Source organism: Leucoraja erinacea, unplaced genomic scaffold (genome assembly GCF_028641065.1).
Source record: "Leucoraja erinacea ecotype New England unplaced genomic scaffold, Leri_hhj_1 Leri_449S, whole genome shotgun sequence".
NCBI classification, from domain to species: Eukaryota; Metazoa; Chordata; class Chondrichthyes; order Rajiformes; family Rajidae; genus Leucoraja; species Leucoraja erinaceus.
In genome coordinates, this window is record NW_026576350.1 from 13,097 (window position 1) to 40,857 (window position 27,761).

A 27,761-nucleotide genomic window follows, 5' to 3' on the forward strand; every position below is an offset into this window, starting at 1 on the left:
CTGCCTCCAGCGTGTCCAAACCCTTAACGATCTTATGTGTTTCAATAAGATATCCCCTCATCCTTCTAAACTCCAGAGTGTACAAGCCCAGCTGCTTCATTCTGGATGATCCTAACCCAATTTAAAAAAAATAAAATTAACTGTAAGTTCGCTCTCATGTAATCAAACCAAATGCCTGCTCGATTTTAATAAAATCTGCATGCTCTCTCTTTACAATAAAATCCACAGCATGCTCTCTTTTTGATAACATCTGCATGCTCTCTTCACCATATCAACTGCACGCTCTAGGGCATGTTCCAACTTCACAAAGTAATTCACAAATTACCCCGAGTTTTCGCCTTGATTCAAACTCGCAGAATGTTCTTAACGAGTCCGTAGATGTATCTTAGTTGCTCGTTATGCCAGCCGTAAGTGCTCATGGACTAGTGTAGATGGGGCATGTTGGTCGGTGTGGGCAGGTTGGGCTGAAGGGCCTGTTTCCGTGACTCTGGGACTAGTGTAGATGGGGCATGTTGGTCGGTGTGGGCAAGTTGGGCTGAAGGGCCTGTTTCCGTGACTATTGTAGATAGAAACATAGAAAATAGGTGCAGGAGTAGAGGCCATTCGGCCCTTCGAGCCTGCACCGCCATGCGATATGATCATGATCATCCAACTCAGTATCCTGTCTCTCTCTCCAAACCCCCTGATCCCTTTAGCCACAAGGGTCACATCTAACTCCCTCTTAAATATAGCCTATGAACTGGCCTCAACTACCTTCTGTGGCAGAGAATTCCACAGATTCACCACTCTCTGTGTAAAAAATGATGTTCTCATCTCAGTCCTAAAAGACTTCCCTCTTATCTTTAAACTAACCCCTAGTTCTGGACTTCCCCAACATCAGGAATAATCTTCCTGCATCTAGCCTGTCCAACCCCTTAAGAATTTTGTAAGTTTCTATAAGATCCCCCCCTCAATCTTCTAAATTCTAGCGTGTACAAGATGGGGCATGTTGGTCGGTGTGGGCAGTTGGGCTGAAGGGCCTGTTTCCGTGACTCTGGGACTAGTGTAGATAGGGGCATGTTGGTCGGTGTGGGCAAGTTGGGTTGAAGGGCCTGTTTCCATAACTCGGGGACAAGTGCAGATAAGCATCAGGTAAGTCGGGAAGTACAGATAAGCATCAGGTGGTCGGGATGAAAGAATTTGCGACTTTTTTCTGTTAAGGAGGGCTTCAAAATAGTCGTGGGAATTCGTAGACACACTCATAGGAGTTTGTGAACATGGTCATGGAAGGTCGTAGGAGTTCGTATATTACCACGATCTTGATTTTCTTTATTTAGGTCCTTTAAACTCGGCAGAGATTTTGAATTAAGTCGTGTAAGTGGGACAGGCCCTTCACTTAATAAAATCTGCCTGCTCTCTCTTTACAAAATCAACTGCATGCTCTTATTAAAATCTGTATTCTCTCTCTAATATTAACTGCATGCTCTCTTTTAAGATAAAATCTGCATGCTCTCTCTTTAGAGTCCATCATCGGCTCTGACCTGAGTATTTGAGTATTTGAGTATAGGAGCAGGGAGATTCTACTGCAGTTGTACAGGGTCTTGGTGAGACCACACCTGGAGTATTGCGTACAGTTTTGGTCTCCTAATCTAAGGAAAGACATTCTTGCCATAGAGGGAGTACAGAGAAGGTTCACCAGACTGATTCCTGGGATGTCAGGACTTTCATATGAAGAAAGACTGGATAGACTCGGCTTGTACTCGCTGGAATTCAGAAGATTGAGGGGGGATCTTATAGAAACGTACAATATTCTTAAGGGGTTGGACAGGCTAGATGCAGGAAGATTGTTCCCGATGTTGGGGAAGTCCAGAACAAGGGGTCACAGTTTAAGGAAAAGGGGGAAATCTTTTAGGACCGAGATGAGGAAAACATTTTTCACACAGAGAGTGGTGAATCTCTGGAATTCTCTGCCACAGAAGGTAGTTGAGGCCAGTTCATTGGCTACATTTAAGAGGGAGTTAGATGTGGCCCTTGTGGCTAAAGGGATCAGGGGGTATGGAGAGAAGGCAGGTACAGGATACTGAGTTGGATGATCAGCCATGATCATATTGAATGGCGGTGCAGGCTCGAAGGGCCGAATGGCCTCCTCCTGCACCTATTTTCTATGTTTCTATGTATCTATAATATACATGTTCTCTTTTTAAGTTAAAATCTGCATGCTCTCTCTACAAAATCAACTGCATGCTCTTATTAAAATCTGTATACTCTCTACAATATTAACTGCATGTTCTCTTTTAAGATAAAATCTACAAACTCTCTTTACAAAATTAACTGCATGCTCTTGTATTAAAATCTGTATTCTCTCTATAATATTAACTGCTTGCTCTCTTTTAAAATAAAAATCTGCATGCTCTCTCTTTTTGCAATAAAGTCTACTGCATGCTCTCGTTTTAATAACATCTGTATGTTCTCTCCTTTCAATTTTAAAAAAATCGTCCGCTTCCTCCCTCAATTCCACAAAATCCACACCATGCTCTCTCGTTTTTAAATTGAAAGCTCCAAGTACAAAATGCAACAGCAAAGATCCTACCGACAGCTCTTTGAGCAAAACCCTCCTTCGAAAACCTATGCAAATCCTGTGATATTCTCTACCCCCTCCCCTCGATAGAAGAGAAGCATTTGGATTATAAAAGCCCCCCCCCCCCCCCCCAACTAACCAAACCACACACGTTCAAGCGAACATATTTTTTAATTTCGTTTCTTTACCTTCCGAGAGCCTGTTTCGCCATTTGAATCAGATACACCAGAGATAAGATTCTTTCCAGAGAGGGGAGGGGAGGTCAGATCTTTGCAAATTTAAACGAATGCACAATGATTCTGGGATTCACAGGATTGCAATTTTTTTTTTGCAAACGCAAGAGGCCTTAATTTGCAAAAGAAAAAAGAGAGGGGAAGAGAGAGAGAGACACACACACACAGTGAGAGAGGATGTGGCGGGCGTGTGGAGGAGGAAGGGGTTTTAGCTCCTTGGTGCTTAGTCAGTGCCAGCACAAGGCCTGACTTGCAACCAACCACCTCTCCTTCCCCTCTCTCCCTCTCTCTCCCTCTCTCTCGCATATACACCATCTACACACACAGGAAATATATATGAAACCACCCACCTTGGAGAGAGAGGAACAAACACGAGGGGTCGGGTCAAAAAGGACACGCTTTCCCCTTTTTTCAACGAAAAAACAAAGGGGAGGGGAAGGGAGGAAAAGGTCAGATTGTGGCCAGAAGTTTGAACCCACCCCACAGGCACACACGGATGGAGGGGGGGAAGAGAGGGAGGAGGTAGGGAAGGGGAAGAAGAGAGAGGGGGGAGAGAGGGGGATAGAGAGAGAGGGGGATAGAGGAGGAGGGGGGGGAGAGAGAGGGAGGGGAGAGAGGGAGAGAGGGAACGGGGAGAAGAGGAGGAAGAAGAAAGGAGGGAGGGTAGAGAGATAAAGGAGGGAGAGAGAGAGGAGGGAGGGGGAGAGAGAAGGGAGGAGGGAGAGAGAGGGAAGGGAGGGGAGAGAGGGAGGGGAGATAGACGGAAGGGGGGAGCGTTGGAAGGAAGGAAAGAGGAGGGAGGGGAGTGAGAGTGGGAGGGAAGGGAGAGAGGAGGGAGAGAGATAGGAGGGAGAGAGGAGGGAGAGAGAGAGGATGGGAGAGAGAGAGGGAAGGGGGGGGGAGGGGGGGGGGGAGAGAGAGAGAGAGAGGAGGGGAGAGAAAAAAAAAATCATAAAATGGGCGGCCTCCCTCCCCTCCACACACACACACACACAGTGAAATATAATTCAACACAAGTATTTTGCTCCTTCCCCAAGGGGCTGTTTGAAAGCCAGAGAGAGCGAGGGAGAGAATGAGAGGGGCGGGGGGTTTATGGTGATAAATTTTGAAACAAATTAAACCGGGGATTTTTTTTTTTTTTGCTCTCGTCTTCCCTCACGTGTTTTATTTTCCCATCTTTCACTCCCTGCACATTTGTGTTCCCTCCTCTGTGTGAGTGTGTGTGGTGGCAGGCAGGGGGGAGGGGAGGGGGAGGGGCGGAGAGAGAGGGGAGATGAGGGGGGGGAGAGGAGGGAGAGATGGAGAGAGAGAGTGAGTGCGAGGGGGGGTGGTAGGGAGGAGGAGGAGGAGGGTTGGTAGGGAGGAGGAGGGAGGAGGGGAGGGGGGAGGAGGGAGGAGGGGAGGAGGAGGGAGGGGGGAGGGGGAGAAGAGAGGTAGAAGGGGGAGAAGAGAGGGAGAGGGAAAGAGGAGAAGAGAGAGGGGAGGGAAAGAGGAGAAGAGAGGGGAGAGGGAAAGAGGAGAAGAGAGGGGGGAGGGAAAGGGGAGAAGAGAGGGGGAGGGGAGGGAAGGGGGGGAGGGGAGAAGGGGGGGAGGGGAGAAGGGGGGGAGGGGAGAAGGGGGGAGGGGAGAAGGGGGGGAGGGAGAAGGGGGGGGGGGGAGAAGGGGGGGAGCAGGGGGGGAGGGGAGAAGGGGGGGGAGGGAGGGGAGAAGGGGGGAGGGGAGAAGGGGGGGAGGGAAGAGGGAAGGGGGGGAGAAGGGGGGGAGGGGAGAGGGGGGGGAGGGGAGAGGGGGGAGGGGGAGGAGGGGGGGAGGGGAGAGGGGGGGGGGGAAGGGGGGGAGGGGAGAGGGAAGAGAGGGGGAGGGGGGGAGGGGTCGAGGGGGGAGGGGAGGGGAAGAAGGGGGAGGGGAGGGGGGGCAGGGGGGAGGGGAGGAGGGGGGAGAAGGGGGGCAGGGGGGGAGGGGAGAAGGGGGGGGGGGAGAAGGGGGGGCAGGGGGGGAGGAGGGGAGGAGGGGGAGAAGGGGGGCAGGGGGGGAGGGGAGAAGGGGGGGCAGGGGGGAGGGGAGGAGAGGGGGATTTGGGGGGAGGGGGGGGCTGGGGGATGTGGGAGGGGGGGGTGGGAGGGATATGGGGGGGGGGATGGGGAGGGAAGGGAGGGGGGTGGGGGAGAAAGGATAGGGAGGAGGGGGGGGGAATGGGGGAGGGGGAGAATAAGGGGATAGGGAGTGGGGGTTTAAGGAAAGTGTGTGAGGGGAGAGAGGGAGATGGAGAATATGGGAAGGGCGAAAGAAAGAAAAATCGAGATAAATTATGAGGGGTAGACAAAATGCTGGAGTACCTCAGCTGGACAGGCAGGATCTCTGGAGAGAAGGAATGGGGGGAGAAGGGGAATGTGTGAGCAGAGAGAGAGGATGAAGGAAGTGTGAGGGGAGATATAGAGAGAGGATAAGGGGAGTGTGAAAGAGGAGAGAGGATTAGGGGGAGATAAGGGGGGGATAGAGGATTAGGGGAGAGAGAGGGGGGGATGGAGGGAGTGCGTGAAGGGAGGGAGGGAGGGAGAAAGGGATGGGGGTGTGTGAAGGGAGGAAGGGAGAGAAGGGGATGGAGGGAGGGTGTAAGTGGAGAGGAGAGGGGGATGGAGGGAGTGTGTAAGGGGAGGGCGGAGAGAGAGGGGGGTGGAGGGAGTGTGTGAGGGGATGGGGGGACTGTGAGGGAAGAGAGGGAGGGGGAGAGAGGGGGGTGGAGGGAGGGGGTGAGGGGATGGAGGGACTGTGTAAGGGGAGAGGGAGAGGGGGAGGGAGAGAATGTGTAAGGGGAGAGGGAGAAGGGGATGGAGAGAATGTGTGAGGGGGGAGAGAGAGGGGGAGAGAGAGGGGGATGGAGAGGAATGTGTAAGGGAGAGAGGGAAGAGGGGGATGGAGAGAATGTGTGAAGGGAGAGGGAGGGGGTGAGGGGAAGGAGGGGAAGAGGGGAAAGAGGATGGTGGGAAGGAGGGAGTGTGAGAGGACAGGGGGAGAGAGGGATGGAGGGAAGGAGAAAAAATGTGTGAAGGGAGAGGGGGTGGAATGGAGGGGAGGAGTGGAGAGGAGGAGAGGGGGGATGGAGAGAATGTGTGAGGGAGAGAGAGAGGGAGGGGAGGGAAGGAGAGAATGTGTGAAGGGAGGGGGGTGTGTGTAAGGGGGGGGGGGAGGGGGGGGAAGAGGAGAGGAGAGGAAAGGGGAGAAGAGGAGACGGGAGGAGAGGAGAGGAGAGGAGAGAGAGAGATGGAGGGAAGGAGAGAGGGGGAGAGAAGGAAGGAGAGAATGTGTGGAGGGGAGGGAGGGAAGGAGGGAAGAAGGAGAGAGGGAGAGAGAGGGAGGAAGGGAGAAAAGAAAGAATGTGTGAAGTGAGGGGAGGGAGGGGAAGGAGAGGGGGAGAGAGAGATGTGGATGGAGGGAAGGAGGAGAGGGAGAGAGAGGGAAGAGAGAGGGTGTGGAGGAAGGAGGGGGGAAGGAGAGAGAGGGGAGAGAGAGAAGGAGAAAGAGAGGAGGGAGAGAGAGAAGGATGGGGAGAGAGAGAGAGGGAGGGAGAGGGGAGGGAGGAAGGAGGGAATGTGTGAAGGAGGGGAGAGAGGGAAAGAGAGGGAAGGAGAGGGGGAGAGAGAGAGAGGGGGAAGGAGAGAGAGAGAGAGAGAGAGAGAGGGTGAGAGTGAGTGTGAGAGAGAGAGAGAGAGAGAGAGATGGGGAAAGAGAGAGAGAGAGGGGGAAAGAGAGAGAGGGAAAGAGAGAGGGAGAGAGAGAGAGAGAGAGAGGGAGGGGGGGAGGGAGGGAGGGAGAGAGGGAAGGAGAGGGGGAGAGAGAGAGATGGAGGTAAGGAGAGAGGGAAGGAGAGAATGTGTGGAGGGAAGGAGGGAAGGAAGGAGAGAGGAGAGAGAGACGCAGGGGAAAGGAGAGAGGGGGAGGAGGGAGAGATGTGTGTGAAGGGAGAGAGGGAGGGGGTGAGGGGAGAGGGAGGGAAGAGGGAAGGAGAGGGGGGGAGAGAGAGAGAGAGAGAGAGAGAGAGAGAAAGAGAGAGGGGAGAGAGAGAAGGAGGAGGAGAGAGAAAGAGTGAGAGAGAGAGAGGGGGAAGGAGAGAGAGAGATAGGGAGAAGGAGAGAGGGAGAGAGAGAGGAGGAAGGGAACGTGGGAGAGGGAGAGAGAGAGAGAGAGAATGTGGGAGAGGGGGACTGTGGGAGAGGGAGAGAAGGTGAGAGGGGGAGAGAGAGAAGGAGTGAGAGAGAGAGAGAGAGAAGGCGAGAGGGAGCAGGGCAGGGAGGGAGCGAAGAGGGAAGGAGAGAGAGAGAGGGAGATGGAGGGAAGGAGAGAGAGGGAGAGGGATGGAGGGAAGGAGAGAATGTGTGAAGGGAGGGGGGGAAAATCCTCTCACCTGAACGACGTCGGCCATGTTCCCGCCGCAGTGCCCGGATGACGGCGGGCGGAGAGGACGTCAGTGCGCCGGGCGTAACGTGCGTCGGGACGTCAGCGCACCGGGCGTTGAGGACGTCAGCGCGCCGGGCGTGGGGGTGGTGGCGTCACGACGCCGGGCGGCAGGAGGGGGACGTCAGGCGTGAATGGGCGGATCAAGATGCCCCACTCCGACGTAAACCAACGCACTGAGGTGTAGTACGCAACGGAACGTCACGGCCGCCATTTGTCAATGCAATACGCGCCTCCCGGGCCGCCATTTGTCAATGCAAAACGCGCCTCTCGCTGTGTAATCATCTTTGGTATAATCAGTGTTGGAGGGAATACTGCTCCTCTTTCACCTCACATATTTTAGTTCATTTTAATGCAAATGATTTCCCCCATTTCCCTCCCATCTTTCCTCCTTTGCATAGTTTCCCTTGCATTGTATTGTGCAGCTTAACACACACTGTGCACAAAATTAAATGTAACTTATATATATATGTTTATATGAATGTATGTTTGTGTGTGAGAGAGGCAAGTTAGAGATAAATACATTTCCTTCTCATGGATCAGAAGCAACTTTGATTTAAAGCATCAACTATTACTCTCTATTTTATTTGTCAGATACATAGATACATAGACAATAGGTGCAGGAGTAGAGGCCATTCGGTCCTTCGAGCCTGCACCGCCATTCAATATGATCATGGCTGATCATCCAACTCAGTATCCCGTACCTACCTTCTCTCCATACCCCCTGATCCCTTTAGCCACAAGGGCCACACACTGCCAATCACCACCCCCCCCCCCCCCCCCCCCCCCCCCCCGGACACTTATTATTTTTTTTATTCAAATCGTTTGCTATGTCGCTCTTCAAGGGAGATGCTAAATGCATTTCGTTGTCTCTGTACTGTACACTGACAATGACAATTAAAATTGAATCTGAATCTGAATCTGATCTGAATCTAACTCCCTCTTAAATATAGCCAATGAACTGTGGCCTCAACTACCTTCTGTGGCAGAGAATTCCACAGATTCACCACTCTCTGTGTGAAAAATGTTTTCCTCATCTCGGTCCTAAAAGATTTCCCCCTTTTCCTTAAACTGTGACCTCATGTTCTGGACTTCCCCAGCATCGGGAACAATCTTCCTGCATCTAGCCTGTCCAACCCCTTAAGAATTTTGTAAGTTTCTATAAGATCCCCCCTCAATCTCCCCCCTCCCTTCACACATTCTATTGCTTTAACACACACTGCGCACAAAATTAAACGATTCAGATTCAAACTTTATTGTCATTGTGCAGTGTACAGTACAGAGACAATGAAATGCAGTTAGCATCTCCCTAGAAGAGCGACATAAATATGAGCAATAAATAAATCTATTTACGTGCATAGTCATAGTATTTTTTCCTGGTGGGAGGAGTGTCCAGGGGGGGGAGGGTGATTGGCAGTCACCGAGGTACAGTGTTGAGTAGTGTAACAGCCGCTCGGAAGAAGCTGTTCCTGGACCTGCTGGTCCGGCAACGGAGAGACCTGTAGCGCCTCCCGGATAATAATAATAATAATAATAATAATAAATAATGATAATAATGTTTATTTATATAGCACTTTTCAACAAAATCAATTTGAACCAAAGTGCTTTACAGAGATTGATTAAACTAATTGAACAGATGAAATGTCAATAAATCCATACAAAATAAAAAAAGAAAAAGAAAAAAAGACACAGAACAGTACACTATAGAAATCAACAAGAAAGTAGGAGGGTAAACAGTCTGTGGTTGGGGTGAGAGCAGTTCTTGACGATGTAACATATATATATTTATATGAATGTATGTTTGTGTGTGAGAGGTAAGTTAGAGATAAATACATTTCCTTCTCATGGATCAGAAACAACTTTGATTTAAAGCATCAACTATTACTCTCTATCTTATTTATCAGATGATGTACATAAACCATAAAGGCAATTGTTGTATAAATAATTATACACATATAAATATATGCATATATATATATATTTACAAAGCTGCACACAAAAATAAGACCTTGGACAAGCACTTTATTGGGTTCATGACTAACATAGTTTTAACAACAAATATAAGAAAAGATAGCACATTGATGACAAGTTTCCAAAATTGGCATCAGAATTGACAAATACATTTTGTGTAACGGTTGTCGTGTGGTGTCCACCAGAGACATGGTTGGCACAGGAAGTGCACATATTTCTTATTCCTTTCTATGTTGATGAATACCACATGGAACAATAAAATTGCAAACACCATTTCCACTTCATTCACCTGATCATGTAGTGGAATACTGCATCCATCTGAGTGGACACCACATGTGATCTAAACAGTGCATTACCTTGTGGATTAGAGTGACATAGATGGCCGATGAGACGGTGTGTTGCCAAATTGAAGATTGGCTCAGTTTTAGTTTTGATGACCAATTCATCTTTTTTGTCTAGTTAAATGTAGTGCTTGGTGTTTTTTAATAGTATTTTTTAATGTGTAAATGTGGGGGGCGGGGGGGGGAGGGGGAAACTATTTAAATCTCTTCCCTGTCCGGGAGACCCGACTTTTTCCCTGTCGGGTCTCGGCTGTCGTTGGGGCCTAGCACCGTGGAGCAGCCTCCAACCTGAACGAGCCGGGGGCTCCAGTCCCGGAGACTGCGGAGCTGCGGAGCTGCGGACTCACCATCGTCGGGGGTGGCCGGCCTCGGAGTGTGGGGAGCGGTGGTGACTCGCTGCTGCGACTCGACTCCTGGGGCCCGGAGGCTCCAGCAACGCAGCCGCAGGTCCGGTGGACTGTGACATCGGGAGCTCGCGGGTCTGGGAGGAGAGAGAGAGACCGCTTCCCGGAGCTCCCGCAACGTGACTTCTCCAGCCGGTGTCACGGGGTTGGAACAACCCGGACCGGGACAGTACATCACCCGGCACGGCTTCATGGCCGTGGGACTCACCATCGCCCGTGGGGGTTCCAACCTTGGACTTTCAGACCGGGAGCGGGGCCGTAAATCGCCCCGCGCGGCCTAAAATGGCCGTGGGACTTATCATCACCCGCCTGGGGCTTGGACATCGGGAGAGACACGGAGAACAGGGGAGAGAAAAGACTTGCCTTCCATCACAGTGGCTTCACTGTGATGGATGTTTGTGTGAATTTAATTATGTGTATGTCTGTAAGACAGTGTCTTTGTTTGTATGGCTGTGGAAACAACATTTCGTTTGAGTCTCACTGGGGCTCAAATGATAATAAATTTGTATTGTATTGTATTGTCATGAAAAAAAAAAGTGATATAGATGTATATATACACACAGACATATATATTTCTCGTTTCTTTCTTGTGATTTCCTCTAATTTGTTTAGCATCCTTTTTCTTTCAATCTGTGTATATATATATACATAGTAAACACTGCCCAGTCCATCATCGGCTCTGACCTTCCTTCCATCGAGGGGATTTATCGCAGTAGCTGCCTCAAAAAGGCTGGCAGTATCATCAAAGACCCACACCATCCTGGCCACACACTCATCTCCCTGCTACCTTCAGGTAGAAGGTACAGGAGCCTGAAGACTGCAACAACCAGGTTCAGGAATAGCTACTTCCCCACAGCCATCAGGCTATTAAACCTGGCTCGGACAAAACTCTGATTATTAATAACCACTTTCTGCTATTTGCACTTTATCAGTTTATTTATTCATGTGTGTATATATTTATATCATGGTATATGGACACATGTATCTGTTTTGTATTAAATGCCTACTATTTTCTGTGTGCTTAAGCAAAGCAAGAATTTCATTGTCCTATACAGGGACACATGACAATAAACTCACGAACTTGAACTTGATATTATAATACAATATATATATATATATATGTGTGTGTATGTATATACACATATATATACACATTTTTTTTGACATGGATTTTTTAAAAATGTGAATGTCTCATAACGACACATTTGTGGGTCAGCCGTATATTGCACCAACCCCCACAATTTCAAATACCTCTAAATTGAACTTCATAAACAAGGAAAACACTTTTTATTTCCGTCATTTATGGCAATATTTACATAATTCACATCATTTTGTGCACGACATATACAGGGGGTTGCAGTGTTTTGAAAGTGATGTAAAATTCAACATATTTCAGACAATGATAGTCCCACCCCTTGCTTACCCCAAAGAACAAAATTCCCAACTTATATACAGTAATAAATAAATCGTCATTTGCACAATTTTGTGTGGGTAACGGGAGGTTCTCATTCTTCCTCTTGAGTAACCTGCGTTGGGAAAACAGAGACGTTTCGTCGTGTTCGGGATGTCAAATAGCGTTAGAACTGCATTGCAATTTAGCCTGTTATTAATCTGCCTGTTGGAAATCTGGTCAAGTTCAGTGTTCAGAACAAAGACGGCAGGTGGTTGAAAAGTACACCGGAGTTTGGTGAAGGAGATAGAAACATAGACATAGAAAATAGGTGCAGGAGTAGAGGCCATTTGGCCCTTCGAGCCTGCACCGCCATTCAATATGATCATGGCTGATCATCCAACTCAGTATCCTGTTCCTGCCCTCTCTCCATACCCCCTGATCCCTTTAGCCACAAGGGCCACATCTAACTCCCTATTAAATGTAGCCAATGAACTGTGTGGCCTCAACTACCTTCTGTGGCAGAGAATTCCACATGTTCACCACTCTCTGTGTAAAAAATGTTTTTCTCACCTCGGTCCTAAAAGACTTCCCCCTTATCCTTATACTGTGTGACCCCTTGTCCTGGACTTCCCCAACATCGGGAACAATCTTCCTGCATCTAGCCTGTCCAACCCCTGAAGAATTTTGTAAGTTTCTATAAGATCCCCCCCCTCAATCTTCTAAATTCTAGCGAGTACAAGCCGAGTGTATCCAGTCTTTCTTCATATGAAAGTCCTGACATCCCAGGAATCAGTCTGGTGAACCTTCTCTGTACTCCCTCTATGGCAAGAATGCCTTTCCTCAGATTAGGAGCCCAAAACTGTACGCAATACTCCAGGTATGGTCTCACCAAGACCCTGTACAACTGCAGTAGAACCTCCCTGCTCCTATACTCAAATCCTTTTGCTATGAATGTTAACATACCATTCGCTTTCTTCTGGAGCCTTATACTTTCTTCAGTATCCTGTTCCTGCCCTCTCTCCATACCCCCTGATCCCTTTAGCCACAAGGGCCACATCTAACTCCCTCTTAAATATAGCCAATGAACTGGCCTCAACTACCCTCTGCGGCAGAGAATTCCAGAGATTCACCACTCTCTGTGTGAAAAAAGTTTTCCTCATCTTGGTCCTAAAAGATTTCCCCCTTATCCTTAAACTATGACCCCTTGTTCTGGAGATCTTGTCGACGAGTATTCTGGACCCGCTGTCGACATCTGAAATTACAGAAAATCTCATATAGGATTAACTAAGAAGAAAAAAAATGATTATAACTACATATCTGCAGAATGGATGGATCACTTACTTGCAATTGTTTTCAGTTGTGGGGAGAGACCTGTATATTGAAAATGCATCTTGCCACTAATATGTCAATTTACCTTCAATGTAGAAGAGCTTATTTAAATCTTCTGACAGATCATTTAAGTATTTTCTTACTATCCTCTTTTGGACCTAACACACTAGCAGGGCTGCCAGCTCTCAGGCAGAGAGAGGGGAGAGGGAGAGAGAGAAAGGCAGACGGGGCAGAGACAGACAGAGAGAAAGGCAGATAGGGCAGACAGAGAGAGAGAGCAACCGGGAGATCTCGGATTAATATCCCAAATCTTCTTACTCCGAGGCTGCAGGGGTGCCAACTCCACGGGGACTTCAAGGAAACTTCTCACCATCATGTTTTCAAGGGCAGTTAGAAGCAGGTCACGCAAACTTCGTGTGGCCATTGGCGGGAGGTCCTCTGGAACGTGGCTGGAAGAGAGGATGAAAGAAGATTCAAGACAGTTTTATTGTCATGTGTCCCAGATAGGACAATGAAATTCTTGCTTTGCTTCACCCCAACAGAATATAGTAGGCATAAATAAATACAGAACAGATCAGTGTGTCCATATACTAATGAATATATATATACACACATAAATAATCAGATAAAGTGCAATGGGCTATTAATGATCAGAGTTTTGTTTGAGTTGAGTTTAATAGCCTGATGGCTGTGGGGAAGTGGCTATTCCTGAACCTGGATGTTGCAGATTTCAGGCTCCTGTACCTTCTACCTGAAGGCAGCGGGAGATGTTGGGGAAGTCCAGGACAAGGGGTCACAGCTTACGGATAAGGGAGAAATCCTTTAAAACCGAGATGGGAAGAACTTTTTTCACACAGAGAGTGGTGAATCTCTGGAACTCTCTGCCACAGAGGGTAGTTGAGGCCAGTTCATTGGCTATATTTAAGAGGGAGTTAGATGTGGCCCTTGTGGCCAAGGGGATCAGAGGGTATGGAGAGAAGGCAGGTACGGGATACTGAGTTGGATGATCAGCCATGATCATATTGAATGGCGGTGCAGGCTCGAAGGGCCGAATGGCCTACTCCTGCACCTATTTCTATGTTTCTATGTTTTATGAGTGTGTGGCCAGGATGGTGTGGATCCTTGATGATGCTGGCAGCCTTTTTGAGGCAGCGACTGTGATAGATCCCCTCGATGGTAGGGAGGTCCAGAGCCGATGATGGACTGGGCAGTATTTACGACTTTTTGCAGTCTTTTCTGCTCCAGGACGCTCAAGTTGCCGAACCAGGCCACGTTGCAACCGGTCAGCATGCTCTTTACTGTGCACCTGTAGAAGTTCGAGAGAGTCCTCCTTGACCTTCAATGTAAAAGAGCTTATTTAAATCTTTCTGTAATCTTCTCAGCAAGTAGAGGCGTTGATGTGCTTTCTTTATAATTGCATCCGTGTTCTCGGACCAGGAGCGATCTTCAGGAGAGAGGGTGAATGAGGAAGAGAGGATGAAGTGAGAGAGGATGGAGGAGGAAGGAAGAAGAGAGGAAGGAGGAAGAGAGGATGAAGGAAGAAGAGGAGGAAAGAGGAAGAAGAGAGGATGAAGGAAGAGAGGATGAAGGAGGAAGAGAGGAGGAAGGAGGAAGAGAGGATGGACAAGAGGATGAAGGAGGAAGAGGGGAGGGAAGAAGAGAGAAAGGAGGAAGAGAGGAGGATGGGAGGATGAAAGAAGAGGAGTTGGAAGCAGGCCACACAAACTTTGAATGAGGAAGAGAGGATGGATGAGAGGAGAAGGAGGAAGAGAGGAAGGAGGAAGAGAGGAAGAAGGAGGAAGAGAGGATAAAAGAAGCAGGCCCCACAAACTTTGTGAGGCCATTGGCGGGAGGTTCTTGCTGGCTTCCCTCTCATTCCTGCAGGACTGCCCATGGCGTGGGATATTTTGAAAGCCGCCCAGGGTAGAAAGGCTCGCTTGCAAGGTAATTCATGCATTGATATATGTGACATCACAAACATCAGACACATCACAGTGTGGGCACCACCACACACAATTGTTCGACGGCAGCAGCATGTTATGAAAGAAAAGATTGTCGGCAAAGAGTATTAAGCCCTCCCCTCTTCCTCCTCCCGGAAAGGAAGCCCGTGCGGAGAGTAACATCTTCAACATCGGCGGAACGGGTCCATCGTTGAAACGCTGCCTATCCTGAATGCTCTTTGAGTGCCAGGGTCTTGGAATACAGTGGGGCCTGGATTAACCCAACAACCACGTGGTGGACATTGCAAAGAGACCAGCAAATGGAACTTGGAGAAACAAGTTGGGTTGGCCACGCTTGAGCCATGCACCCGAGGGCTTCTTGAGATCACGGACATTCAGCGAAGTCAACCGATCCATACACGTTTGGAAGAGCTGGGTGGATTTTGCTCTGAGACCTCTCAAAGCCCAGGCAGTGTTGGACACAGTTGGTAGTAAATCTTGACGTTGTGAGCGGTAAAATGTCGAGGCCGCAACGAGGCGGGGATGAGGACTTGATGAGGAAAAAGCAGCGGGAAGACATGAAGAAGAGGCACGGAGAGGAAGACAAGGCCTGGCAGTTGGAGAAGGCACGATGGAGGCAGGAGGATGAGGAGGAGGATGAGGAGCCCTATGACGTGGAGGGCGAGGAGATCGATGAGGTGCTGGACGGAGAGAGGGCGCTTCCGTTGGAGAGCGAGGACGAGGACGAAGACGAGGCCACGTCTGAGTCCGACGAGGAGGGGGATGAAGACCAGGGGGACGAGGAAAACGAGAAGATGGAGGACGTGGAGAAGACAGAGTCGGAAACGAAGGAAGCTGAAGGTGACAGGGAGGAGGCAGACGGAGAAGAAACTGAGGTGGAAAGTCAGGAGCTGGAGGCCGGAGATGGTGGACGGGGAGACGAGGAAGCACGACCAGGGGATGAGGAAGAAGAGGGAAAGGAAGAGGAAAATGAAGAGATGAATAAAACGGAAAAGGAGAATGAAGAGACAAATGAAATGGAGGCCAGAGAGACGCAAAAGGAAGGAGAGGAACCTGAAGAACAAAACAAAATGGAAGAGGGGAGGGAGATACAGAAGGAAATGGAACAGGAAGAGGAAAGAGACGGACAAAATGGAAGAGGGGGGACGGAGATACAGAAGGATGTGGAAACGGAAGAGGAAGACAAAATGGAAAAAGAGGAGGGAAATACAGAAGGAAAGTGGAAAAAGGAAGAGGAAAGGAAAAGAGGAAGCAGAGAGGGAAGACAGAAAATGGAAAGGCAGAGAGGGAAAGGACACAAAGGAAGCAGGGAAGGAAAAAGCACAGAAAGTGGAGGAAGAGGGGAAGGGGGATGGAATGGAAGGGGGGGAGGGAAGTGGAAAAGGAAGAGGAAGTGACGGACAAAAATGGAAGCAGGGGGGGGAAATAAAAAAGGAGGAAGTGGAAGACGGAAAGGAAAGGGAAGAAAATGACAGAAAAAAAATGGAAGCAGGGGGGGGGAAGGAGTGGAAGGAAGTGACGGAAGGAAGAAAGGGAGATAGAGAAGGAAGTAGAACAGGAAGTGACAGAAAAAATGGAAGGAGGGGGGGGAAATACAGAAGGAAGTGGAAAAGGAAGAGGAAGAGGAAGACAAAATGGAAGCAGAGAGGGAAATACAGAAGGAAGTGGAAAAGGAAGAGGAAGAGGAAGTGACGGACAAAATGGAAGCGGGGAGGGAAATGGAAAAGGAAGAGGAAGTGACGGACAAAATGGAAGCAGGGGGGGAGATACAGAAGGAAGTAGAACAGGAAGTGGAAGAGACGGACAACATGGAAGCCGGGAGGGAAATGTGGAAGGAAATGGAACAGGAAGAGGAAGAGACAGCCAAAATAGAAGGTGAAGGAAATAAGGACGAGGAGAGGAGAGAAGAGGAGAAATTTGAGCAAAAGAGTCAGGACGAGGAAGGTGAAATGAAAATGGATGAAGAGGTGAGCAAACTGGAAGGAGAATCGATGGGGGTTGGAAAGGAGGGGGTGAAGGAAGAGCCGAGAGAAGATACGGAAGAGAAGGTTATTGGGGAAAGACGGAGGGACGGAGAAGAGGGAGATGAGGTGAGAAATGAGGAAGAAGGAGTAATGGAGGCAAAGAGGAAGGAGGAAGTGGGCGAAAGGGCAAATCAAGTGGGGGAGGAGAGCAGTATGGCGGTAGCAAAGGAGGAAATGGAAGTTGACATGGAAGAATCAGACGTAGTGTGCGATATCATTTATGAGGAGGAGGAGCAGGAGAGGAGATGAAGAGGAAGAGAATTCTGGAACATGAGGGGAGGGAGGGCTGAGACCTCTCGAGCGAGGGAAGGAGAGAGAGAGCGAGAGAGAGAGAGAGAGGGAAGAGGGAGGAGGAGGAGGGAAGGAAGAGAGGGAGGGGAGAAAGAAGAGAGAGAGATGAAGAGAGAGAAAAGAAGGGAAGGAGGAAAGAGAGGATGAAGGAGAGAGAAGGAAAGAGGGGGGGGAGGATGAAGGAAGAGAGAGGAGGGAGGGAGAGAGAGGGAGGAGGGAGGAGGGGGAGAGAGAGAGAGAGGGGGGAGAGAGAGAGGAGGGGAGAGAGAGGGAAAGAGGAAAAAGGGGGAGAGGAAGAGAGAGAAGAGAGGAGAAGGAGAGAGAGAAGGAAGGGGGGGAGAGGATGGAAGAGAGAGAGAAAGAGGAAAGAGAGGGAGAGGAGGAAGGGAGAAGAGGGAGGAGAGGATGAAGGAAGAGAGGAGAGGAAGAGAGAGAGGAAGGAGGAGAGAGAGAGGGGAGGAAGAGATGAAAGAAGAAGTGATGAAGGGAGAGAGGATGGAGGAAGAGAGGAGGAAGGAAGAAGAGAGGAAAGAAGAAGAGAGGAAGGGAGAGAGAGGAATGAAGGAAGAGAGGAGGAAGGAGGAAGAGAGGAAGGAGGAAGAGAGGAGGAAGGAGGAAGAGATGAAAGAATGAGTGATGAAGGGAGAGAAAGGATGGTGGAGGAAGAGACGAGGAAGGAGGAAGAGAGGAAAGAAGAAGTGATGAAGGGAGAGAGGATGGACGAGAGGATGGAGGAAGGGAGGAGGAAGGAAGACGAGAGGAAGGAGGAAGAGAGGATGAAGGAAGAGAGGATGAAGGAGGAAGAGAGGAGGAAGGAAGAAGAGAGGAAGGAGGAAGAGAGGAAAGAAGAAGTGATGAAGGGAGAGAGGATGAAGGAAGAGAGGATGAAGGAGGAAGAGAGGAAGGAGGAAGAGAGGATGAAGGAAGAGAGGAGGAAGGAGGAAGAGAGAAGGAGGAAAGAGAGGATGAAGGAGGAAGAGAGGAGGAAGGAGGAAGAGAGAGGAAGGAGGAAGAGAGGAGGATGAAGGAAGAGAGAATGAAGGAGGAAGAGAGGAAGGACGAAGAGAGGTGGAAGGAGGAAGAGAGGATGAGAGAGGAGAGCGAGAAAGAGAAAACAGGGGAGGAAGACGGAAGGAAAGAGGGGAGAGAAAAAGTGGAGGAGAGAATGAGAGAGGAGGAAAGGATAGGGGGAGAGTGGGGGAGAGGAGAGGGGAGGGGAGGGGAAATGGAAGAGGTAAAAATGACAGAGGAAGAGAGGGTGGAGCAAATGAAAGAGGAAAGGTGTGAAGGGGATGAGTGGAGGAAGGAAAGAGAGGCGATGGAGGGCTTGGAGATGAAGGAGGCTTTGGGGATGAGTGGGGAACGAGACTGGTTCAGGGGAGGCCAAGGTGAAGAGTTGGGCGAGCAGGAGGTGGGCAAGGCAGAAGGGGTGGACAAGATCGTGAACCTGATGTGCAACGCCATGAGCCAAATGGTGGAGAAATTTATGGAGCGCCTTTCGGAGACGGAGAGCCGGAAAGCCTCCAGGAAGGACCAGGCGGTGGAGGACATTGGCCAGGCTGTGCAGAGCATGGCGCAGAAGGTGGACCGGATCACCGAGGTGGTGGGGAAGGTGGACGTGGTGGTGAAGGGCATGATCACCAAAATGGACCATTGGCCGGAGAGGGGGAGGGAGGGGCAGGCCAAGAAGTCCGCCGCCAAGCGGCCCCGCTCCCACCTGACCCCGTCGGCCAGGCCCGAAGCCGCCCAGACGCCGCCATCCACCTGCCTGGTGCGCACCTACGTGCGGAGGGGGAAGTGCCCGAGGCCGCCCACCGCCACTCTGCACAAGTGCTGCTCCGTGCGCAAGAACAAGGAGCGGCCCTTGTCCAGGCCCGAGCTGGAGGCCTTCTTCGAGCTCTTCAGGCTCTTCTCCGACCCGCCGGACCACGAGGCCGTCAACGCCCACAGCCTGTGCGTGGGGCTGCGGGCAGTGGGGATGGAGGTCCCCGAGGCCCGGCTCCTCGAGCTGCTGAAGTTCCTCGACGCCGACGGCAACGGGGAGGTGTGCTTCAACGACTTTGTGGACTTTGTGACCAACGCCCGCTTCTTCCTGCACTACTTCGCCCAGCTGCCCGAGTCGGAGTCCTGCGGCTCCCCGGGGACCCGCAAGGGCCCGCTGAACGACACCGTCTTCTACAAGGTCCTGGCCGAGATCCTGCACCTCGGCGAGCTCTCGTCCGAGTCCACCAAGCACATCGTCAAGTACTACTTCCTCAAGAGGAAAGGGGTCAACGTGAAAGAGCAGAAGGAGAAGAAAGCCAGCGGGGATGTCAGGGCGCCCACTTTCATGGGCGTCAACTTTCAACGTCTGGTTCAATACGTTGACATCCTCGAACCCCATGACGATAACACCGACGGACCTCTGAGCCGGGAGCAAGTGGAGGCCTTCAAGGAGTATCACGACGTCTTCGACCAGAACAAGAAAGGCCACATTGACAGCATCTCGCTGCTGAGGATCATGAAGTCCCTCTACATTTACAGGAGGAATCCTCTGGTCCCGATCCCCATGCAGTTCCTGGCGGTGAACAAAGGCAACGAGGTGACGTTCCAGGACTTCTTGGACATCATGACTAACACGGACACCTTTTGCCAGTTTCTGGCCGGGGAGGAGGACGGCGTTTGTGAGCAGCGCACCACGCAGGAGGCCTTCACCATGGACGCGTTGTTCTTCGACGCCATCGCCCGGAGCATCCACCAGTCGACACTCGATGCCAAGGCGAGCGAGACCATCGTCAGCTACTACCACCAGGTGTTCAAGGACTCCATGCTCGAGTACCAGGAGCTGACCAGGAAGGGGCCGGAGGCTACCAAGGCCCTGCCCTACCTAACCGCCGTTAAGACGTGGAGCCAAGCCTCGAGCCGCACCACTGCCTCCCACGGCAGCAGGGTGTACTCCAAGGGCAACGTCCCCTCAGCCCCGAGCACGGCGGCCAAGAGGCGGCGGCGGCAGGCCAAGCCCGACCAGCGTGTGGTGACCTATGAGCGCCGCTTCCACAAGGCGCTCCAGAACCCCGCCTTCAACGCCGTCTTCAACGAGTACTCGTGGACCTGGAGGACGGAGGACACGGAACGAAACAGGAGGCTGGAGGAGCTGAAGAAAGGGAAGAATCGGAACCCCACGATCAAGTGAACGCTCGGAAGGTGGGGAGGGATTGCGACGAGAGGGATGGAGAGCACAGGGAAGTTTTTCCGCTATCTACTTATACTCAACTGTACCTGACAGTACCAGCACAAAATAAATAGCTAACATGCACAAACAGTGAAATGCCCGCAACGGAGTGTAGACCTCGTTATTTTTGCTCGGACGGGGAATGAGGCCATTCAGCCCCTTGAGCAATCCCGGCCCTGCTCCACCCATTCATAGAAACATAGAAAACACAGTTTAATAATAAGGAGTAGGCCATTTGGCCCTTCGAGCCAGCACCGCCATTCACTGTGATCATGGCTAATCATCCAAAATGCAGGTGCAGCAGGCAGTAAAGAAAGCGAATGGTATGTTAGCTTTCATTGCTAAAGGATTTGAGTATAGGAGCAGTGAGGTTCTACTGCAGTTGTACAGGGTCTTGGTGAGACCACACCTGGAGTATTGCGTACAGTTTTGGTCTCCAAATCTGAGGAAGGACATTATTGCCATAGAGGGAGTGCAGAGACGGTTCACCAGACTGATTCCTGGGATGTCAGGACTGTCTTCTGAAGAAAGACTGGATAGACTTGGTTTATACTCTCTAGAATTTAGAAGATTGAGAGGGGATCTTATAGAAACTTACTCTTAAGGGGTTGGACAGGCTAGATGCAGGAAGATTGTTTTCCCGTCTCAGCTTAAGGATAAAGGGGAAATCCTTTAAAACCGAGATGAGAAGAACTTTTTTCACACAGAGAGTGGTGAATCTCTGGAACTCTGCCACAGAGGGTATTATCGACATTAGCTATAAAAGAGGGAGTGCAGTAGGCCATTTAAGGGGCCCTGGAGAGAAGCAGGTACGGGATACTGCCATTGGACTCAGTGATCATATTGAATGGATCGTCCCCAATCACTCCTGCATAATTTCTATGTGCTATGCCTTCATTCCCCGTTCCTGTTTTTTCTCCATATCTCCGATTCCCTAGCCCCAAGAACTCTCTCTTGAAAACCTCCAGTGAATTGGCCTCCACTGCCTTCTGAGACAGAGAAATCCACAGATTCACAACTCTCTGGGTGAAACAGTTTTTCCTCGTCTCAGTCCTAAATGGCCTAGCCCTTATTATCGACAATAGAAAATAGGTGCAGGAGTAGGCCATTTGGCCCTTTGAGCCAGCAACGCCATTCACTGTGATCATGGCTGATCGTCCCCAATCAATAACCCGTGCCTGCCTTCTCCCCATATCCCTTGACTCCACTCGCTCCTAGAGCTCTATCTAACACTCTCTTAAATCCATCCAGTGACTTGGCCTCCACTGCCCTCTTGTGGCAGGGAATTCCACAAATTCACAACTCTCCGGGTGAAAAAGTTTTTTCTCACCTCAGTCTTAGACTGTGGCCCCTCGTTCTGGACTCGCCCAACACCGGGAACATGTTTCCTGCCGCTAACGTGTCCAAACCCTTAATTATCTGATATGTTTCAATAAGATCCCCTCCTATCCTTCTAAACTCCAGAGTGTACAAGCCCAGCTGCTCCATTCTCTCAGCCTATGACAGTCCCGCCATCCCGGGAATTAACCTTGTAAACCTACACTGCACTCCCTCAATACCAAGAATGTCCTTCCTCAAATTAGGGGACCAAAACGGCACACAATACTCCAGGTGTGGCCTCACTAGGGCTCTGTACAACTGCAGAAGGACCTCTTTACTCCGATCCTTCTAAACTCCGATCCTTCTAAACGAGTCCTCACCGAACAGCGATCCCTGGCACACCAACACTACAACACACACACTCATCATCATCGCCGGTCACTCGAAAGAGAGTGAGGGAGTGCAGCGTAGGTTCGCAAGGATAATTCCCGGGATGGCGGGACTGTCATATGTTGATAGAATGGAGCGGCTGGGCTTGTATACATTGGAATTTAGAAGGATGAGAAGGGATCTTATTGAAACATGTAAGATTGTTAAGGGTTTGGACATGCTAGAGGCAGAAACTGCTTTGGATAGACACATTGGAAGAGGGATACAGGAAGATGAGGTCAGTTTAACATGGTATCATGTCCCATGTACAGCACAAAAATAAGTTCTTCATCTTCACTTGCATCCCATATACCTGCAAATGGCCCACACCACTCTAAACCCCTCCTAATCAGTTCAGTTCAACTGTAGGGAGGAACTGCAGATAGGAGGATGTTGCCAGGGCTAGAGGGTGTGAGCTACAGGGAGAGGTTGAGTAGGCTGGGTCTCTATTCCATGGAGCGCAGGAGGATGAGGGGCAATCTTCTAGAAGTGTACAAAATCGTGAGAGGAATAGATCGGGCAGAGTCTCTTGCCCAGAGTAGGGGAATCGAGGACCAGAGGACACAGGTTCAAGGTGAAGGGGAAAAGATTTAATAGGAATGTGAGGGGTAACTTTTCCACACAGAGGGTGGTGGGTGTATGGAACCATCTGCCGGAGGAGGTAGTTGAGACAGGGACTATCCCAATGTTTAAGAAACAATTAGACAGGTACATGGATTGGACAGGTTTGGAGGGATATGGGCCAAAAACGCGGGGAGGTGGGACTTGTTGGGCCAAAGGGCCTGTTTCCACACTGTATCACTCTATCCATATACTGTATCTGGAGACACAAGAAACTGCAAATGCTGGAATCTTGAATAAGTACAAAATGCTGTAGTTACTCAACGGGACAGGCAGCATCTCTGGAGAGAAGGAATGGGTGCCGTTTCGGGTTGAGACCCTTCTTCAGACTCGGTGCTGGCACTCTTGTTGTTTAAAGTATATAAGGTATTCCTTATTCCCATTCTGCTGGGGGTAGTTGGGGTTAGAAACATAGAAAATAGGTGCAGGGATAGGCCATTCGGACCTTCGAACCAGCAATGCCATTCAATATGATCATTGCTGATCATCCAAAATCAGTACCCCGTTCCTGCTTTCTCCCCATATCCCTTGATTCCCTTAGCCCTAAGAGTAATATCCAACTCTCTCTTGAATACATCCAGTGAATTGGCCTCCACTGCCTTCTGTGGCAGAGAATTCTCTGGGTGAGAAAGTTTCTCCTCATCCCAGTCCTAAATGGCCTACGCCTTTTTCTTAAACTGTGACCCCCCTGGTTCTGGACTCCCTCAACATGGGGACTTTTTTCCTGCATCAAGCCTGTCCAATCCTTTAAGAATTTTATATGGGTAGACACGAAATGCTGGATTAACTCAGCGAGTTGAGGCAGCATCTCTGGATGAAAAAGTTTTTCATCTCAGTCCAAAATGGCCGACCCTTTATTGTCCCGTGTCACCCCCCCAGCTTACCTTGTAGCGGCGCTGGCTGCCCCCCATTCCGGGTGCCATCGCGAGAGAGGGTGGAGGGGAAGTGGGGGGTGGAAGGGATCGGGAACCCGGGACGGGGAGGGTGAAAGGAGGCGGTAGTGAACGGGGAATCGCAGCAGTTTGTGACTTGGCGAGCAGGCCCAGGGGGGAAAGCATCACCGCCTGAGGTCATAAAACAGGCCAGACATCACAGCAAGCAGACTGGTATCCCCCCTTAAAAAAAACCCACAGCTACAATGACAAAGTGTGGCAGCAAAATATGCTGCTTTGTTCCATTGGAAAGAATCAGATTCAGGCTGAAAGGGCCTCATGTTGTTAAGGTGGGGGCTTGGACGGAGCTGTGTTTGCCATGTCAGCCACGAGCGGAACTGGACCTCACGGGTCGACTAGACGGTGGCACTCGATATGAGACAGGGTGACGGTGTGCTGAATGTGGTGAAGCGGGCAGCCAGGCAGCAGATTGGGGACTGATTCCCTTTGGGAAGCCAGGACCCTGCTTCCCAAAGGAAGGCCACTGTACGACCCCTGTGGTCACAGGTGGGCTGGGTTGGGGGGGGGGGGGTGGGGGGGGGGGGTGGGCGGTGGAGGTGCCCCGTGGTAGAGAATCGACCGGAGAAACGAGATGGAGGCGGAGGAGAAGCCGGCCGCGAGGGCAGACGGGCCCGCGCCAAGGGCCAACAGGGATGCTGTGGTGGGCCTCGGCAAGGTGATGGAGAAGGTGGTGGACCGGGTGATGGAGAAGATGATGGAGAGGGTGATGGACCGGATGGCGGAGAAGTGGCGGCTGGAGAACAAGGGGCGGATCGAGCAGGCGGTGGTGGAGACCATGAACGAGAACATCATCCGGCTGGCGGGCGAGGGGTGGCGTTCGGAGCAGGAGGCGGGCAAGCGGGTGGAGGAGCTGGTGGACAAGGTGGTGGAGGAGGTGGCCCTGCTGATCGACAAGATGATGCAGCAGGTGGAACAGAAGCTGGATAGGGGCCCCGGCAGGGCGGATCGGAAGCGCGAGGAGGGGGGCGGGGAGGAGGAGGATGAGGAGGACGAGTCCTCATCGGACGGGTCGGTGTGCCAGATGCCCCCTCCCGGCCACATGCGCGGCGACGAGGACGATTGCGAAGATGAGTCGGAGGAAGACGACATTTTGGAAGAGCCCCCTCTTACTCCCAACCAGCGGGAGGCCTTTCATGAGATCTTCTTGCAGTTTTCCCAGAGCACCAACGAAGTTATTGACCTCTCTAGCCTGAGGACTACCTTGGCCGACATCGAGATTCCAATGGCCGAAGCGGAGATCTATAGCACCCTGGAGGCTCTCGATTCTGACGGGGACGGGGAAGCCACGTTCGAGGATTTTCTCAGGCTGGTGACCAGCACCCGCCTCTTCTTCCTCTTCTACAGGGAATTGCCAGACCGATGCGAAGGCTCAGTGCCCCAGACGGGAGCCGTCGACAACACCATCTTCTTCGAGATACTCTCCAGGTTCATCCAGACTCAGATGCTGTCCGAGGACACGACCCGAAAGATCATCAGGTATTACTACAGGAAGAAGAAAGGGGCCAGGTTGAAAAGCAAGAAGACAGACACCAAACAGAAGCATATTCTCCCACCACCCATGTTCCTTGGCCAGACCATCTACAGCTTGGCCACCTACGTAGACATCTTGGAGCCGGATGAGGAATATCAGGATCTTCCCCTGAATCAGGAGCAGATCAAAGCCTTCCAGGAGATCTTCGACATGTTCTCCTTGGACAAGCAGAATTGCATCGACATCAACAGCCTGCTCGACGTGATGGCGGAGGTGCAGATCTACTTGAAGAACCCTCTGATCCCGAATGAGATGAAGTGTGTGGAAGTGAATTCGGGCAAGGAGGTCAGCTTCCAGGACTTCCTCGCCATCATGACTGACACCGCGACGTTCGGCCAGTACCTGGCCCCCGAGTATGAGGAGTGCAAGAGCACAGTGGCGACTCCAGTGGTGATCTTCCAGGCCATCAACAAGCTGGTCAGCTCCCCTCTCCTCTCGGCCAAGACCAAGGGCGTGGTGGCCGCGTATTACCGTAACAAGTTCATCGCCGCCGCCCAGGGCTACGGAGAGGAGGCCGAGTCCGAGCAGGCCACCAGCCCCGAGACGGTAGCCGAGCCTGCCGAGGAGAAACCCAGAATCCCCAAGCCCGTCCCCCACGTGGCCAAGAAACCGCCCGGCCGCCCGCGCCCGCCGAGGGAGCCGGCCAAGTGCGCCAAGGGATCCGCCAAGAAGAGCCACAGCAAGAAGATCAAGGAGCCCCAGCTGCGCCGGAAGCAGCAGATGCAAAGGAAGTTCCAGGCTGCCTTGAGGAACCCTGCCTTTCTCGAGGCCTTCAAAGTCTACTCGTGGACTTGGAAAGAGAAGCAGGCAAAGCAGAGGCAGGAAGGACTGCTGTGTGCCTGACCATGACGTCCTGGACTCCTCGTCCCACCGGCCCTTCCACTCCACCCCAACCGCAGGTTTATTCTAGTTATTGATTTACGCTGAGGCAGATACACCTTCAAATGGACTTAACCTGAATTAAATCAGCAACCCGAGGTGCTTATTCTAACCTGACACCTTTTTAAGTTTCCAAACCTTCAATAAAAGGGCACCAACTGGAGATGCACCAAGTCAAAGAGCAACTCATTCTCCTGATGTGAGTGGTACTCGTTTACTCATTGGGGTTGCTCTCGGTGTTGGGGGGGCGGAGGGGGATTTCATCCAGGACAGGTCTGGCATGGCAGTCCCTGTGTCTCGTGGTTGCAAGGCCTGAGGTTTAAGGTCAAATCTGAGATCAGAGGTCAAGATCTTGAGTTTAAGGCCTGTCCTGCAGATCTGTGCTCAACACCAGGGGTTTAAAGTCCAATCTAGAGATCTGAGATCAAGACCAGGGCTTTAAGGTCTAATCTGGAGATCAGTGATCAAGAACAGGGGTTTAAGGTCCAATCTGGAGATCAGTGATCAGGAACAGGGGTTTAAGGTCCAATCTGGAGATCAGCGTTCAAGACCAGGAGTTTAAGGTCCAATCTAGAGATCTGAGCTCAAGGCTAGAGGTTTAAAGGTCCACCTCAAGGGATCTGAGTACAAGATCATGAGGTCTTGAGGAGGTGCAGATCTACTTAAAGAACCCTCTGATCCCAAATGAGATGAAGTGTGTGGAAATGAACTTGGGCAAGGAGGTCAGCTTTGAGGACTTCCTCACCATCATGACCGTCACCAAGACGTTCGGCCAGTCTGGCGAAGGGGGCTAGACCCAGAATGTCACCCATCCCTTCTCTCCAGAGGTGCTGCCTGTCCCGCTGAGTTCCTGCAGCTTTTTGTGTCTATCATGAGTTTAAGGTCCAATCAGGAGATCTAAGCTCAAGGCCAGGGATTTAAGTTCCAATCTAGACATCAGAACTCAAGACTAGTGGGTTTAAGGTCCATCTCAAGGGATCGTAGCTCAAGATCATGAGTTTAAGGTCCAATGTGGAGATCTGAGAAGACCAGGGGTTTAAGATCCAATCCAATGATCTCGACTAAAGATAGACACAAAATGCCGGAGTAACTCAGCGGGGCAGTCAGCATTTCTGGAGAGAAGGAATGGGTGATTTTCTCTCCAGAGATGCTGACTGTCCCACTGAGCTACTCCAGCATTCTGTGTCTATCTTCGGTGTAAACCAGCATCTGCAGTTCTCTCCGACACAGAACCCGATTAGATGTTTAAGGTCCATCTCAAGGTCATGATCATGAGTAAGATCCAATCTGAGCTCAAGGCCAGCGGTTTAAGGTCCAATCTGGAGATCTGAACAAGACCCAGGGTTTAAGGTGCAATCTGGAGATCTGAGCTCAAGACCAGATGTTTAAGGTCCATCTCCAGAGATCTGAGCTCAATGTCATGTTTAAGGTCCAATCTCGAGATTTGAGCGCATGGCCGGGGGTTTAAGGTCCAATCTGGAGATCTGAGCTCAAGATCAGGGGTTTAAGGTCCAGTCAAGACGTCAAAACTAGATGTTTAAGAAATTTGAACTCGGGATCATGAGTTTAAGGCCCAATCTAGAGATTTGTGCTCGAGACAAGGGGGTTAAGATCCACAGATCCAAGCTCAAAACCATTGGTTTAATGTCCAATCCAGATATCTCAGTTCAAGACCATGGTGTAAGATCCAATCCAGTATTTTGAGAAGAGTTAGGGGTATCAGGTCCAATGCAGAGATCTGAGCTCAGGGCTGGGGCTCCCTTTTTTCCCTTCATTAACCAGGGTTCTCCAAAATTACCATCTTCACTTCTTGCCCTTACAGGGACACGCTGAAAACCAGGATTTTCTTTTTCAGAGAAAT

The 27,761-nt window shown here is 50.7% G+C and overlaps 1 pseudogene; it reads left to right on the forward strand.

The window, feature by feature from the left end:
• The first annotated feature begins 6,808 nt into the window (after positions 1–6,808).
• On the forward strand, positions 6,809–20,728 carry LOC129693849 (trichohyalin-like; annotated as a pseudogene).
• The last annotated feature ends 7,033 nt before the right edge of the window (positions 20,729–27,761 follow it).